Genomic DNA, 17,993 nt, shown 5'->3' on the forward strand with positions numbered 1-17,993 from the left:
AATTAGTTAAGACCTAAATTTGATTTTTTAACCTTCGGCTGTGAATACTGACTTGCTTTTCTTCTTGTTTCGTAAGCTCGTACACAAAAAAATGATATTTTCTTACGATGTACATAGAATTGTAAATGTAATAAGAATATTCTAAACATCCTGTTGCAAAAAGTATTCTTAAGTTATTAATGAATTAAATAAATACCAAAACATATAAATCTCTCGTTCAAAATACATTTACATGTATGTACAAAAAAAGCCTCAAAAGGGCTAATGTTAAATATAGGGGGCTGTGCATATTAGGGAGCTACCATTTGATTTTTATGGGGGGGGGGGGGGGGGGGGCTAGGATGAAAAATGTTGTCATGCCTTTTTTTTTAGTTGTAATCTGTCCTGCCTTTTTATTTTTCACTCTATTCGGTCCTTTTTCTTTTTTTACTCAAAACTCCTGTCCTGCCTTTTTTTCAAATTTCATCCTAGCCCCCCACCCCCACCACCCTAAAAATCAAATGGTAACTCCCTTACATAGGTCATCATACTAGGTAGAATAAAAAGAAGAGATATTTTTATATAGAATAATAATCATTATTATCTTTATTTAATGGCAACATTTGCCAGGATATAAAAGCTAATCGGTACATCATTAAATTTTGTGTATAATTTTTCTGTTAAGTTACTAATTAAATGAAATTTATCTGATTAAGCTCGGGGTAGTTTCAGGGTTGTACATGTATAAAAGGAACATGGCTGTATTTATCAGTATCTGAAACTTCACAGATTTCAACAGAGCAGATTTCGAAAATGCAGGTAAGAGTTCTTATATTTACTTTGTAACTTTTTGGTTTCAAAAGAAACAAGTTACTTTTTTCACTTCACTTTTGAGACAGTTTTTTTTTTAAACCACGCTCCCCTATATAAATAGCTACAAAATATGAATGGTTGGTTCCTATTTACTATGAAACATTCACAGAAAGAGTTAATTTAAATATAAATGTATTGACAACATACGGTAGCAACAATTTTTTTGTCTGAGTCAGAATTTTTTTCGACGCTACCAATCAAATTACTTTTTTTTTTAAAATTCAACACAATAAGGTATGGGGAAAATCTGAATTAAGATTATTTTGTTTGTCATCTGCTTGACCACAATCTTTTTTTCTTCAGCAAATTGGGGAACAGAATATTGTTTTAGGAACACCATAACCCCCCTCCCCCCAAAGATCACCCTCTTCATGTCCCGCTATCGTCCTTAATATGCATGAAATATTTGCCGTTGGACGTTAAGCAACCAACAATCAATCATCTCCCGCTGTAGTAATACTCATGCATATTCAACCCCAACTAATAAATCAGTTCTCTTAAATTCGTAGACTTACCCTGCCACATATTCATGTCGGACGTTTTAGCAAATACATCAAAACCACTAGTGTATGTTTTTGTGCCGACATCATAACCCATTTTAGCGTAAGATTAACCCGTTCACCTTTTTTTCTAATAGCTTATTTTAGCGCTTGATTATCCTGTTCACGTTTTTTTTAATAGCCCATTTTAGCTAGATTAACCTATTCACCTTTTTTTTCCTAATAGCCCATTTTTGCGCTAGACTAACCCGTTCACCTTTTTTCCAATAGCCCATTTCAGCGCTAGATTATCCCGTTCACCATTTTTTCCCAATAGCCCATTTTAGCAATAGATTAACCCGTTCACCTTTTTTTCTAATAGCCCATTTCAGCGCTAGATTAACCCGTTCACCTCTTTTTCTAATAGCCCATTTCAGCGCTAGATTAATCCGTTCGCTTTTTATTCTAATAGCCCATTTTAGGGATAGATTAACCCGTTCTCTTTTTTTCTTGATAGTACATTTAGCGCTAGATTAACCCGTTCTCTTTTTTCCAATAGCCCATTTCAGCGCTAGATTATCCCGTTCACCATTTTTTTCCAATAGCCCATTTTAGCAATAGATTAACCTGTTCACGTTTTTTTCTAATAGCCCATTTCAGCGCTAGATTACGGAAGCCGATAAGGGCCATTCAAAAAAAAAAAAATATGTCGTAATTACGACATAACATGTCGTAATTACGACATAACATGTCGTAATAACGACATCACCATGTCGTAATTTCGACATAACATGTCGTTAAAACGACATAACATGTCGTCTAAACGACATCGCTATGTCGTAATTTCGACATAACATGTCGTTATAACGACATCGCTATGTCGTAATTTCGACATAACATGTCGTTATAACGACATCGATATGTCGTAATTTCGACATAACAAGTCGTAATTACGACATCACTATAGCTATGTCGTAATTTCGACATAGCATGTCGTTATAACGACATCGCTATGTCGTAATTTCGACATAACAAGTCGTAATTACGACATCACTATAGCTATGTCGTAAAAACGACATCGCTATATATATAAAAGAATATGTATTATGATTGCCAAGAGACTAAATGACACAGAAATAAGCAACTATAGGTCATCATAATGGCCTCAATAATGTGAAAAGCCCCCGCATAGTCAGCTATGAAAGAGGGACGAAAGATACCAGAGGGAGAGTCCCCGAAATGACAGCTGTTTAACAATTTAATTCAAACGAGTGAAAATAACGGTTTTAATAATGTACAAACAAAGACCGAAACACGAATATGTAACACAGCAACAAATGACAACCACTGAATTACAGACTCCTGACCGCTATCTGATAATAACGACAACCTTATAGTTTAACTTTTCACTTTTTGAAGCGATAGGAATTTCAAAATGGTCGCCAGTAAAGGCAAAGTTTGTATCGTAAACAAATTCATCTTTTTTTTTTTAGAATATTGAACACTTTATGCAATCAAACTTAATTAAAGTTATTCACTAGCACCTCAGACTTGCACATACTAGAACTTTATTTATAATCAAGTCAAATGAGACCCAGTTGAATAGGGGAGCAATTCAAGCTCCCTGGATCCTCTAATTATGTTTGGCATTGCAGGTTCTGAATAAGATGAATTTTAAGCTTTTCCCAATAAAGACTATGTTAAACTTTGGACTCATAGTGCTCAGACCCACGGATCTCTGTACCTTCATTTGTACACACTTGAATCTTAATGAACTACTGAGGCTTGAAGCAAATTATAACTGTATTGCTATTGTTGGTTCTTAATGAGATTCTTCAAGCGTCCTCCCCATTGAAGCCCTATTAAAACTTTGTACCCCAAGTTCTTTTAACCACTGTTCCCCAGGACAACTATTCCTACAAACTTAGAGGGAGGTTTGGGATCCCGCTAACATGTTTAACCCCGCCACATTCTTAATGTATGTGTCTGTCCCAAGTCTTTAATTTACATATTTGTTTTTCGTTTATTTTTGTACATAGAATAGGCCGCTAGTTTTTCTCGTTTGAATTGTATTACATTTGTCATTTCGGGGCCTTTTATAGCTGACTATGCGGTATGGGCTGTGATCATTGTTGAAGGCCGTACGGTGACCTATAATTGTTAATTTCTGTGTCATTTGGTTTCTTGTTGAGAGTTGCGTTTTTGAACAAACCAGCGTATCCCAAAGCCTTGATAACCTCTGTAGGCCCCAAATAAGACGAAAAAACATCAAAATTGGAGAGAAAACAGAAAGATAAATGGTTTCTAACCTCAGGGATATTAACCCTTGGCATGCTGAATTGTTATCAGAAATTGTCTAAATTTCGAGTATTTGTAAAAATATGCAAATGATATGCAAATGAGCTGTACCCTGATGCTGATGCATACTGATTGCATTAAATCTAAGATAGCCAAGGGTTAATATCCCTGAGGTTAGAAACAATTGTTTTCAGTTTTCTCTCCAATTTTGATGTTTTTTTTCGTCTTATTTGGGGCCTACAGAGGTTATCAAGGCCTTGGGATACGCTGGTTTGTTCAAAAACGCAACTCTCAACAAGAAACCAAATGACACAGAAATTTACAATTAAAGTCACCGTACGGCCTTCAACAATGATCACAGCCCATACCGCATAGTCAGCCATAAAAGGCCCCGAAATGACAAATGTAATACAATTCAAACGAGAAAAACTAGCGGCCTATTTTATGTACAAAAATAAACGAAAAACAAATATGTAAATTAAAGACTTGGGACATACACATACATAAAGAATGTGGCGGGGTTAAACATGTTAGCGGAATCCTAACCCTCCCCTTAAGTTTGTAGGAATAGTTGCCCTGGGGAACAGTGGTTAAAAGAACTTGGGGTACATTTAGTAGGGCTTCAATGGGGAGGACGCTTGAAGAATCTCATTAAGAACCAACAATAGCAATGCAGTAATAATTTGCATCAAGCCTCAGTAGTTACTGTACATTAAGATTCAAGTGTGTACAAATGAAGGTACAGAGATCCGTGGGTCTGAGCACTATGAGTCCAAAGTTTAACATAGTCTTTATTGGGAAAAGCTTAAAATTCATCTTATTCAGAACCTGCAATGGAAATGCAGGACTTCATAATTTACACAAATCTGTACATGCCAAACATAATTAGAGGCTCCAAGGAGCTTGAATTGCTCCCCTATTCAACTGGGTCTCATTTGACTTGATTATAAATAAAGTTCTAGTATGTGCAAGTCTGAGGTGCAAGTGAATAACTTTAATTAAGCTTGATTGCATATAGTGTTCATTATTCTAAAAAAAAAAAGATGAATTTGTTTCCGCTACAAACTTTGCCTTTACTGACAACCATTTTGAAATGCCTATCGCATCAAAAAGTGAAAAGTTAAACTATAAGGTTGCCGTTATTATCACATAGCGGTCAGGAGTCTGTAATTCAGTGGTTGTCATTTGTTTGCTGTGTTACATATTCGTTTTTCGGTCTTTGTTTGTACATTATTAAAACCGTTATTTTCATTCGTTTGAATTAAATTATTAAACAGCTGTCATGTCGGGGACTCTCCCTCTGGTATCTTTCGTCCCTCTTTTATAGCTGACTATGCGGGGGCTTTTCTCATTATTGAGGCCATTATGATGACCTATAGTTGTTAATTTCTGTGTCATTAAGTCTCTTGGCAATCATAATACATATTCTTTTATATATATATAGCGATGTCGTTATAACGACATAGCTATGTCGTTATTACGACATAGTGATGTCGTAATAACGACATGTTATGTCGAAATTACGACATAGCGATGTCGTTATAACGACATGTTATGTCGAAATTACGATATAGCGATGTCGTTATAACGACATGTTATGTCGAAATTACGACATGCTATGTCGTAATTACGACATAATTTTTTTTTTTGAATGGCCCTTATCGGCTTCCGTACCAAGAGACTTAATGACACAGAAATTAACAACTATAGGTCATCATAATGCCCTCAATAATGAGAAAAGCCCCCGCATAGTCAGCTATAAAAGAGGGACGAAAGATACCAGAGGGAGAGTCCCCGACATGACAGCTGTTTAATAATTTAATTCATACGAGTGAAAATAACGGTTTTAATAATGTACAAACAAAGACCGAAAAACGAATATGTAACACAGCAACAAATGACAATTCCACTGAATTACAGACTCCTGACCGCTATGTGATAATAACGGCAACCTTATAGTTTAACTTTTCACTTTTTGATGCGATAGGCATTTCAAAATGGTTGTCAGTAAAGGCAAAGTTTGTAGCAAATTCATCTTTTTTTTTTTTAGAATAATGAACACTAGTCTATATGCAATCAAGCTTAATTAAAGTGATTCACTTGCACCTCAGACTTGCACATACTAGAACTTTATTTATAATCAAGTCAAATGAGACCCAGTTGAATAGGGCAAGCTCCTTGGAGCCTCTAATTATGTTTGGCATGTACAGATTTGTGTAAATTATGAAGTCCTGCATTTCCATTGCAGGTTCTGAATAAGATGAATTTAAGCTTTTCCCAATAAAGACTATGTTAAACTTTGGACTCATAGTGCTCAGACCCACGGATCTCTGTACCTTCATTTGTACACACTTGAATCTTAATGTACAGTAACTACTGAGGCTTGATGCAAATTATTTCTGCATTGCTATTGTTGGTTCTTAATGAGATTCTTCAAGCGTCCTCCCCATTGAAGCCCTATTAAAACTTTGTACCCAAGTTCTTTTAACCACTGTTCCCTAGGGCAACTATTCCTACAAACTTAAGGGGAGGGTTAGGATCCCGCTAACATGTTTAACCCCGCCACATTCTTTATGTATGTGTATGTCCCAAGTCTTTAATTTACATATTTGTTTTTCGTTTATTTTTGTACATAAAATAGACCGCTAGTTTTTCTCGTTTGAATTGTATTACATTTGTCATTTCGGGGCCTTTTATAGCTGACTATGCGGTATGGGCTGTGATCATTGTTGAAGGCCGTACGGTGACTTTAATTGTAAATTTCTGTGTCATTTGGTTTCTTGTTGAGAGTTGCGTTTTTTAACAAACCAGCGTATCCCAAGGCCTTGATAACCTCTGTAGGCCCCAAATAAGACGAAAAAAACATCAAAATTGGAGAGAAAACTGAAAAAAATGGTTTCTAACCTCAGGGATATTAACCCTTGGCTATCTTAGATTTAATGCAATCAGTATGCATCAGCATCAGGGTACAGCTCATTTGCATATCATTTGCATATTTTTACAAATACTCGAAATTTAGACAATTTCTGATAACAATTCAGCATGCCAAGGGTTAATATCCCTGAGGTTAGAAACCATTTATTTTCAGTTTTCTCTTCAATTTTGATGTTTTTTCGTCTTATTTGGGGCCTACAGAGGTTATCAAGGCTTTGGGATACGCTGGTTTGTTAAAAAACGCAACTCTCCACAAGAAACCAAATGACACAGAAATTAACAATTATAGGTCACCGTACGGCCTTCAACAATGATCACAGCCCATACCGCATAGTCAGCTATAAAAGGCACCGAAATGACAAATGTAATACAATTCAAACGAGAAAAACTAGCGGCCTATTTTATGTACAAAAATAAACGAAAAACAAATATGTAAATTAAAGACTTGGGACAGACACATACATTAAGAATGTGGCGGGGTTAAACATGTTAGCGGGATCCCAACCCTCCCTCTTAGTTTGTAGGAATAGTTGTCCTGGGGAACAGTGGTTAAAAGAACTTGGGGTACAAAGTTTTAATAGGGCTTCAATGGGGAGGACGCTTGAAGAATCACATTAAGAACCAACAATAGCAATGCAGTTATAATTTGCATCAAGCCTCAGTAATACATTAAGATTCAAGTGTGTACAAATGAAGGTACAGAGATCCGTGGGTCTGAGCACTATGAGTCCAAAGTTTAACATAGTCTTTATTGGGAAAAGCTTAAAATTCATCTTATTCAGAACCTGCAATGCCAAACATAATTAGAGGCTCCAGGGAGCTTGAATTGCTCCCCTATTCAACTGGGTCTCATTTGACTTGATTATAAATAAAGTTCTAGTATGTACAAGTCTGAGGTGCTAGTGAATAACTTTAATTAAGCTTGATTGCATAAAGTGTTCAATATTCTCAAAAAAAAAAGATGAATTTGTTTACGCTACAAACTTTGCCTTTACTGGCGACCATTTTGAAATTCCTATCGCTTCAAAAAGTGAAAAGTTAAACTATAAGGTTGTCGTTATTATCAGATAGCGGTCAGGAGTCTGTAATTCAGTGGTTGTCATTTGTTGCTGTGTTACATATTCGTGTTTCGGTCTTTGATTGTACATTATAAAAACCGTTATTTTAACTCGTTTGAATTAAATTGTTAAACAGCTGTCATTTCGGGGACTCTCCCTCTGGTATCTTTCGTCCCTCTTTTATAGCTGACTATGCGGGGGCTTTTCTCATTATTGAGGGCATTATGATGACCTATAGTTGTTAATTTCTGTGTCATTTAGTCTCTTGGCAATCATAATACATATTCTTTTATATATATAGCGATGTCGTTATTACGACATAGCTATGTCGTAATTACGACAACGACATAGCTATGTCGTAATTACGACATAGCGATGTCGTAATTACGACTTGTTATGTCGAAATTACGACATAGCGATGTCGTTATAACGACATGTTATGTCGAAATTACGACATAGCGGTGTCGTTATAACGACATGTTATGTCGAAATTACGACATAGTGATGTCGTAATTAATTTTTTTTTTTTTGAATGGCCCTTATCGGCTTCCGTACTAGATTAACCCGTTCACCTCTTTTTCTAATAGCCCATTTTAACGATAGATTATCCCGTTCGCTTTTTATTCTAATAGCCAATTTTAGGGATAGATTAACCCGTTCACCTTTTTTTCTTGATAGCACATTTCAGCGCTAGATTAACCCGTTCACCCTTTTTCTTAATAGCCCATTTTTTTCGCTAGATTATCCCATTTGCCCTTTTTTCTAATAGTCCATTTCAGCGCTAGATTAACCCGTTCACCCTTTTTTCCAATAGCCCATTTCAGCGCTAGATTATCCCGTTCACCTTTTTTTTTCTAATAGCCCATTTCAGCGATAGATTAACCCGTTCACCTTTTTCCAAAAGCCCATTTCAGCGCTAGATTAAACCGTTTACCTTTTTTCTAATAGCCCATTTTAGCGATAGATTTATTCGGTTCACTTTTTTTAATAGCCAATTTTAGCGCTAGATAAAGCCGTTCACCTTTTTTTTCGAATAGCTCATTTTAGCACTAGATTTACCCGTTCACCTTTTTTCTTGATAGCCTATTTTAGCGATAGATTAACCCGTCCACCTTTTTTTCTAACAGCCTTTTTTAGCGCTAGATTAACTCGTTCGTCTTTTTTCCCGAATAGCCCATTTTAGCAATAGATTAACCCGTCCACGTTTTTCTAATAGCCCATTTTAGCGCTAGATTAACCTATTCACCTTTTTTCCCCTAATAGCCCATTTTTGCGCTAGACTAACCTGTTCACCTTTTTTCCAATAGCCCATTTCAGCGCTAGATTATCCCGTTCACCATTTTTTTCCAATAGCCCATTTTAGCAATAGATTAACCCGTTCACCTTTTTTTCTAATAGCCCATTTCAGCACTAGATTAACCCGTTCACATCTTTTTCTAATAGCCCATTTCAGCGCTAGATTAACCCGTTCACCTCTTTTTCTAATAGCCCATTTCAGCGCTAGATTAATCCGTTCGCTTTTTATTCTAATAGCCCATTTTAGGGATAGATTAACCCGTTCTCTTTTTTCTTGATAGTACATTTAGCGCTAGATTAACCCGTTCTCTTTTTTCCAATAGCCCATTTCAGCGCTAGATTATCCCGTTCACCATTTTTTTCCAATAGCCCATTTTAGCAATAGATTAACCTGTTCACGTTTTTTTCTAATAGCCCATTTCAGCGCTAGATTAACCCGTTCACCTCTTTTTCTAATAGCCCATTTTAACGATAGATTATCCCGTTCGCTTATTATTCTAATAGCCAATTTTAGGGATAGATTAACGCGTTCACCTTTTTTTCTTGATAGCACATTTCAGCGCTAGATTAACCCGTTCACCCTTTTTCTTAATAGCCCATTTTTTTCGCTAGATTATCCCATTTGCCCTTTTTTCTAATAGTCCATTTCAGCGCTAGATTAACCCGTTCACCTTTTTTTCCAATAGCCCATTTCAGCGCTAGATTATCCCGTTCACCTTTTTTTTTCTAATAGCCCATTTCAGCGATAGATTAACCCGTTCACCTTTTTCCAAAAGCCCATTTCAGCGCTAGATTAACCCGTTTACCTTTTTTCTAATAGCCCATTTTAGCGATAGATTTATTCGGTTCACTTTTTTTAATAGCCAATTTTAGCGCTAGATAAAGCCGTTCACCTTTTTTTTCGAATAGCTCATTTTAGCGCTATATTTACCCGTTCACCTTTTTTCTTGATAGCCTATTTTAGCGATAGATTAACCCGTCCACCTTTTTTTCTAACAGCCTTTTTTAGCGCTAGATTAACTCGTTCGTCTTTTTTCCCGAATAGCCCATTTTAGCAATAGATTAACCCGTCCACGTTTTTCTAATAGCCCATTTTAGCGCTAGATTAACCTATTCACCTTTTTTCCCCTAATAGCCCATTTTTGCGCTAGACTAACCTGTTCACCTTTTTTCCAATAGCCCATTTCAGCGCTAGATTATCCCGTTCACCATTTTTTTCCAATAGCCCATTTTAGCAATAGATTAACCCGTTCACCTTTTTTTCTAATAGCCCATTTCAGCACTAGATTAACCCGTTCACATCTTTTTCTAATAGCCCATTTCAGAGCTAGATTAATCCGTTCACCTCTTTTTCTAAAAGCCCATTTTAGGGATAGATTAACCCGTTCACCTTTTTTCTTGATAGCACATTTCAGCGCTAAATTAACCCGTTCACTTTTTTCCAATAGCCCATTTCAACGCTAGATTATCCCGTTCACCATTTTTTTTCCAATAGCCCATTTTAGCAATAGATTAACCCGTTCACATTTTTTTCTTATAGCCCATTTCAGCGCTAGATTAACCCGTTCACCTCTTTTTCTAATAGCCCATTTTAGCGATAGATTATCCCGTTCGCTTTTTATTCTAATAGCCCATTTTAGGGATAGATTATCCCGTTCGCTTTTTATTCTAATAGCCCATTTTAGGGATAGATTAACCCGTTCACCTTTTTTTCTTGATAGCACATTTCAGCTCTAGATTAACCCGTTCACCCTTTTTCTAATAGCCCATTTTTTGCGCTAGATTATCCCATTTGCCTTTTTTCTAATAGTCCATTTCAGCGCTAGATTAACCCGTTCACCTTTTTTTCCAATAGCCCATTTCAGCGCTAGATTATCCCGTTCACCATTTTTTTCCAATAGCCCATTTTAGCAATAGATTAACCTGTTCACATTTTTTTCTAATAGCCCATTTCAGCGCTAGATTATCCCGTTCACCTCTTTTTCTAATAGCCCATTTTAACGATAGATTATCCCGTTCGCTTTTTATTCTAATAGCCCATTTTAGGGATAGATTAACCCGTTCACCTTTTTTTCTTGATAGCACATTTCAGCGCTAGATTAACCCGTTCACCCTTTTTCTTAATAGCCCATTTTTTTGTGCGAGATTATCCCATTTGCCTTTTTTCTAATAGTTTCCATTTAAAGCCGTTTGTTTTGGTTATTAAGAATGTTAGCTCCTCTTGTATTTGAATTTTTGCTAGTTCTTCGGAATTCTCTGGTTTTATCCATGTAGTGCCATTACATCTTTTTACCTGATCACCCCTACTTTATTCCCCATTATTTAATTAAAGATAGTTTATAAAGCCATATTTGAAAATCTTAAAAAATCCTTGTTATTGATTCATAACAGGAGCCAATGTTAAATGTATAACAAATATAGATAGAATTATTTTCCTCGCCAAATTTTCAATGTCTCAAATCTCGAAAACAAGCACACGGACCCTTAGTTTTTTTGTGCTTTTTTAGTTCCTTTATTTATATACTATCAATTGACAACAGTCTTTTAAAAAGCATGTTATTTAGAAACAGAGTGCCAAACATCCTTAAATCAAATAGTGTTATAGTATATGTTAAAGATAATTTGAATTGCACAGAAAGGCGAGACTTAGTAGTCTGTGATATTGAGTGTATATGGCTCGAATTTAGATTCAAGACCAAAAAATATCTTTATGGGACCTTTTACGTCCCACCTAACAGTAGTCCACAGGTATGGGACAACATAGAACAGTCTATCGACCTTGCCTTATCTTGTAATTTAGATATCATAGTTACAGGCGATTTTAACACCAACCAGTTAAGGAACACCACTAATGATAGAATTAGTATGATTAAAGCACAATTCAGTCTACATCAACTTATTTCCGACCCAACTTATATTACAGAACACAGTTCTTCACTTCTTGACCTTATTTTAGTAAATGACCCAGTTAACCTCCTATTTTCTGATATCGGGGCCCCGTTACTCGATCAAATACGATATCATTTACCTGTAATAGGTATCCTTACCCAGCCTTGCAAGTTACATCAAGTTTTTAAGCGTAAAGTATACATGTACGATAGAGGTGATTATGACTCATATAGACACCAGCTATCACTTGTTGATTGGGATGCTTTATTTATTACAAATGACGTTGATGCCATAGCATGTGCTATAACGGACGAACTTATGGACAAGGCAAATAAAAACATTCCTAACCGAATTATTACAGTCAGAAAAGATAAACCACCATGGCTTACCGCTGATATCAAAAGGATGATTCGTAAAAAAAAATCGTATCCATAAAAGAGCCAAAAATACAAATTCTGCTCCGGACTGGGCAAAATTTCGATTTTTTAGGAATAAATGTAATAAACTAGTTTTAAACTAAAAAAACTGATTATTTTTCAAAATTGTCAACCAAAATTATATCTGAAACTCATGGTGGCAAACAATATTGGAGTCTTATTAAATCTTTGATGAAATGTGACTCCAGTGACAGTCGCAACATTCCCCCTTTACAGATAGACGATGATCTGATCTGTGACGATACAAAAAAGGCAAAAATATTTAATGATTATTTTTGTGGTCAATCAAATCTTGATGACTCTCACACACATCTGCCAGACATACCTGACACACGAACAGAGGGAATCGGTGATATGATAATATCTGAGAACGAGGTAGTAGACATTTTGAAGATTTTGGACGTATCAAAAGCATCGGGACCAGATCGAATAAGCCCACGACTTCTAAAGGAAGCATATGGAAATCTGAAATACCCTTTGTGCAGGTTATTTAACCTGTCTTTATCAGTTGGCAAGTTTCCTTCTGACTGGAAATGTGCTAATGTTACCCCTGTATTTAAGAAGGGCTCTCCAAGTGACTACAGAAACTACAGACCGATCTCATTGATAAGCGTTATCGGAAAAGTCATGGAAAGATGTGTTTTTAAGCATATTCATAATTATCTACTTGCTAACCAGATAATTATACCCAACCAATCAGGTTTCACTCAAGGGGACTCAGCCATTAATCAATTGCTTAATATTACAAATGAGTTTGGGAAGGCATTAGATGACGGGAAAGAAATTAGAGTAATTTTTTGTGATATAAGTAAGGCATTTGACAGAGTTTGGCATAAGGGGTCGTTGAGAAAATTAGAAGCTATTGGCATTAAAGGTTCTATTTTGGCATGGGTAAAAAATTATCTATCTGATAGAAAGCAAAGGGTTGTAATTAATAATGTATCATCCGAGTGGGGCAATATAAAGGCTGGAGTACCCCAGGGGTCGATCCTGGGACCTCTTTTATTTTTGATATTTATCAATGATATCATATCTGATATACAGTCCACTATTAAGTTGTTTGCTGATGATACAAGTTTATATTTGATAGTAGATGACCCCCGAGAATCGGCAAACAACTTGAATAGTGATCTTGCAAAAATCCATAGATGGTCTTCAAATTGGCTAGTGACCTTTAACCCTCAGAAAACCGAGACCATGACAATTTCACGGAAACTTCACAAACCTGATCATCCAAAACTTAACATGAACAACGTAACTGTAACTGAGGTATCTACCCATAAACACCTTGGATTACATATTTCAAACGATGGCACTTGGCATAAACATATTGATGTAATAACCGAAAAGGCATACAAACGACTGAATGTTCTACGAAAATTTAAATTCATCCTTGACAGACGAACACTCGAGACAATATACCTAACATATATAAGACTATTATTAGAATATGCTGATGTTATCTGGGACAACTATACACATCTTTTGATCGATAAAATTGAAAAAGTACAAGCAGAGGCTGCCAGGATCGTAACTGGGGGTACTAGGTTGGTGTCCCTAGAGAGATTATATCTCGAAACGGGTTGGGAAAAGCTTAAAGATCGAAGGGAGGGCCACAGATTAATTTATTTTTACAAGATGAAAAATCATATTACTCCGGAATATTTATCAAACTTAGTTCCAGAATCCCATGCAACCATACATAATCATAATACGAGAAACTCGTCACTAATCCCCCCTGTTCGAACAAGAACAGCCCTGTATTCGAATTATTATTTACCGGCAACTGTACGTTCATGGAATCTCCTCCCTGAGAATGCTAAGACCAGTACTTCGGTGAGGGCATTCAGGAATTGTGTCCAGTCTCGGGTGACTAAGCCTCCAAATTATTATTACATTGGTAAGCGATTAGGTCAAATTTATCACTCAAGACTTCGAATGCAATGCAGTTCTCTAAATCAACATCTTTTTGTAAAAAATATAGTGGACTCACCACTTTGTTTATGTGGTGCTATAGAAACAACAGCGCATTACTTGTTGCACTGCCCCCGATTTCACATCATGCGTGAAGAGCATTTTTATAACATCAATATCATACATTTCTTGTCAGAAGAAATTTTGCTACACGGTTCAACGGATTTCAGCTACGAACAAAACATTGAAATATTCTTGGCAGTTCAAACGTTCATACTCAGTAGCAAAAGATTTGTCATATGATTACAATCATCTTGTTCAACAAGTAATACTTATATCTTAAATAATTGTGTCCGTTCAGAAACATACACTTTATTATTGTATATCTGATGTAAAAAAAAAAAATAATTTTTTCTCTTTTGTGTTCACAACCTTATTACATGTATATGTTTTGTTTGTTTTCCATCTAGTGTAACATTGTTAATTTTTTTACACTCTACTCCTTGAGTATTACAATATGAAATGTTCTTATTTGAATTAGGAAACGGATTCATATAAGCTAACAGATTGTTTCTGGATCCTATTAATTATTCACTTGTATTAATATGTAAATGCCAATTTGTGTACATTACTTAACCTGAATTTAATTAATAAAATATGTTTACACTAAATATTGCTAGAGTACACACTTTTAAATGGTATCTTTTAGCTTAAACCATTGTGGTGACGTCAGCCTATTCATTTACCGTGGATTCTTTTTCTAGAATCAACGCTTCCTAAATCTGCCGCTGAAATTGACTCACCAAATTATATTCAATTGTTTCCTTTGTGTGTCTAATTTCATTAAGTTTGAATTGACTAATTTACTGATTTTTGTTCACTAATGGAATTAATTTAAAAACTTACCTTTAATTTTTGTAATTTGTATATGCCTTTACTGGGAATCGAACCCTTCCTTGAAATCTTTTATGAATGACTGACATCAACACATCGACGAAACCTCTCAGCTACCAATGGGTTACAACTGAGATGTCTATTATATATATATAAATGAACATCGGACACACAGGGGTTGTACCTTTATATATACACAATGGGCAGTCGTATAGTATAAGTTGGTAGCCGCGAGGTTAGCATGATTAAAATCAACGAGTTAAAAGATAGGGATTTGTCGGTTTAGGTTCGAATCCCTGTATTATCTCTGTTGTCCAAATTCTGTTTTTTTTTCTAATTTTGCATGTGATAGTGGACATTTTTGTAATAATAGCGAGTTTTACCGTTTATTTTTTGGATTATTATTGGCTATTTCACATGTTTAAAACAAAAATGATTACATTCTATTTGTCAATTTTTGTTGTATAAATAGAGTATGATTTCATCTGTTTTACTACAAAATTTTACAAATGTTTGTTCGCAAATTCCTATGCAAGAAAATCGTGATGTGCCTAGAGTGCTAGAAATTTCGGTAACATACAGACTTATTATATATACTTTATATATGCTCTTTGGTCGGGTTGTTGTCTCTTTGACACATTCCCCATTTCCATTCTCAATTTTATTAGAAATAAGTTCGAATATAATTTATTTTGTAAAATCAGATAATATTCAGATGCCTGATAATATATAGATCATGAAAGGTAGAAGTGTTATATTTGTATTTTGTTCACCAATTAATTGTGATCTGAGATTTATCAATGCATCGTTGGACACGATTACATGGTTATTTAAACTCACTTACAATACCTTCTAATTAAGAAAAGGCTTTAATTTTGAAAAGAAATTCACACAATAGTTTAAGTTATAGATACAATGGATAAGCGTAGATTCATGAAAAACAAACCATTCGCCCTCCGGGCTCATGGTTTCTTTTTCAAGAATCCACGCTTATCCATTGTATCTATATAACGTACACCCAACAAGCCTTAATAAAAGCAGTTTTGTAATCTTCAATGGGGTGTAGCAATTTTTCTTAACTTTGTTCAATAATCATAATTGGGGGAAAACGTCTGTGAGCGTCAAATTCCCCTGTTCTTGGTAGTTGTGATAGTTAAGCCTGGACATTGGTTTTATACGTAGATAGCATATAGGTATAAGACATATGTGTTAAGTACCCATTTATAATACACAGCATGTGAGTTCACACGTATCTATAAGTATGTATGTGTTTAATTCATGTGTTTGAGTGCTCAGAACTATACGAAATTGTTTATTAAGTGAGAAAGACTGTCATCACAAACATTTCAAATCATCCAATCAGTATCTTTATAATAAATGTGCTTAGCATGCCGTTAATCTCAACGCTTAAAACACGCCATACTGTATGATCATATTTTTCTTTATTAAAAATTAGTTAAAAAACAAAATCGTAATTCCACATCGAAAGTACTATTTACGTTTATTTTCATTATTTCAGACCAAAGTCCTCGTTGTTATGTTGATGGTAGCCACGGTGCTAATGGTAGAGGTCAAAGGTGCACGATTGACGAACGATTGTCTCGACATCTGTCGCCGAAGAATTGACAGATGTAAATCAAATTGTAATCAGAACAACAAGAACAAAAACAAAAGAAAGAAGTGCAAGGACGTCTGTAGAAAATCTAATAACCAATGTAAAAAGTTCTGCCGCAACGACGACCCTACTGATGATTTTACTTACGATTACTAACACTTTTGTGAAATGAGTGGTTCTTGAACATTCCTTGGTGTGTTTAATTGAATTTCTATTTCTGTTTAACCTGACTTATTAAAAAAATAATTGGGAAACATAATGTAAAAGGGTTTACATACGTGCAATCTCCATATCTTCGTCTATATATTTAAGGTTTGAATAAAAGCATATTTATATACTTAGTCTTATTTTAACTTTATATATTTTTCATTTCACCAAGAATATATACAACAGGGAACAGGTTCAAACTGATCTTAAGTTTGTTATTTATTACGTATAAATATAGCCCTTGCACAGTGTTAATATCCCAAAAAGGCAATAGAAAAGAATATGTGTTTGCCCTAACCCTACCTACCTAGAAAATAGCTGACTACTCAAAATCTTTTATTGTCCTGATGCGAAACAGTTTTTTTTCTTATCAGATAGGTATATGGAGACTAAAATCATCTGACACTTCAATTTCTCTTTGACGAAAAAAAGAAAAGAAAAGAAAATGCCTACCTACCTACCCGCCGTCTTAACATTTGGGTAGGGTTTGGGCAAACCAAAATATTTTTAAGTGTGGCCTAACGTGTAAAATGTAATACGTGTGGTGAATGGTGAATGGTGCATTGAAAATAGTGTATACTGATTGATATATGTTGTATGGTTTTTAAATTAAAGGTAGTTTTATAAAAGAAATATAGAAAATTTCCTCACACACTTTACATTGTGGATAATTTTGAACAATACAGTGTGTTTTGTGTCTTATGAACGGTGCATGGCGTAATTGTGAAAATTAAACCTTTCAAGGACTGTAACTGGCAATTTGAACATTGTAGTCGTTAATGGGATATACCTTGATTAAGGGAGGTAACCCTTTGAATCATTAATGCGTTTGTAGTTGTAGGTTTCATCAATACTTTATAAATATGAAAACAAGAACCAACAGGACAAAGATGTGTATAATTACAAATCATCGTACTGCTTTCAATAAAGAGCAAAACGCATTTCATGTAGCAATTTATAAATGGATCCGAATGAAAAAATGAGAGACAATTCAAAAGAGAAAATCAACGAACTGATTAAAACTACACCAATAATCGCAAAATAATCATGACATGCACCAACAAAATGAACGATAACCACTAGCTAACAGGCTCCTAGCAAAACTTTTTTTTTGCTATTG

The 17,993-nt window shown here is 35.1% G+C and overlaps 1 protein-coding gene and 1 long non-coding RNA gene across 2 annotated transcripts in view; one reads left to right on the forward strand and one right to left on the reverse strand.

Annotated features, from left to right (window-relative positions):
* Positions 1–14,174, reverse strand: part of LOC127721292 (chitin synthase chs-2-like) — a 74,256-nt gene extending 60,082 nt beyond the window's left edge. The window contains exon 1 of the mRNA XM_052228030.1: positions 14,170–14,174. The gene's annotated coding sequence lies outside the window, so the exon portion shown is untranslated. The remainder of the gene's footprint in view (positions 1–14,169) is intronic.
* On the forward strand, positions 708–17,003 carry LOC127721294 (uncharacterized). Its single transcript, XR_007991110.1, has 2 exons — positions 708–798; positions 16,571–17,003. It is a non-coding gene; the product is annotated as an uncharacterized LOC127721294 (long non-coding RNA).
* The last annotated feature ends 990 nt before the right edge of the window (positions 17,004–17,993 follow it).

Source organism: Mytilus californianus, unplaced genomic scaffold (assembly GCF_021869535.1).
Source record: "Mytilus californianus isolate M0D057914Y unplaced genomic scaffold, xbMytCali1.0.p SCAF_12, whole genome shotgun sequence".
NCBI classification, from domain to species: domain Eukaryota; kingdom Metazoa; phylum Mollusca; class Bivalvia; order Mytilida; family Mytilidae; genus Mytilus; species Mytilus californianus.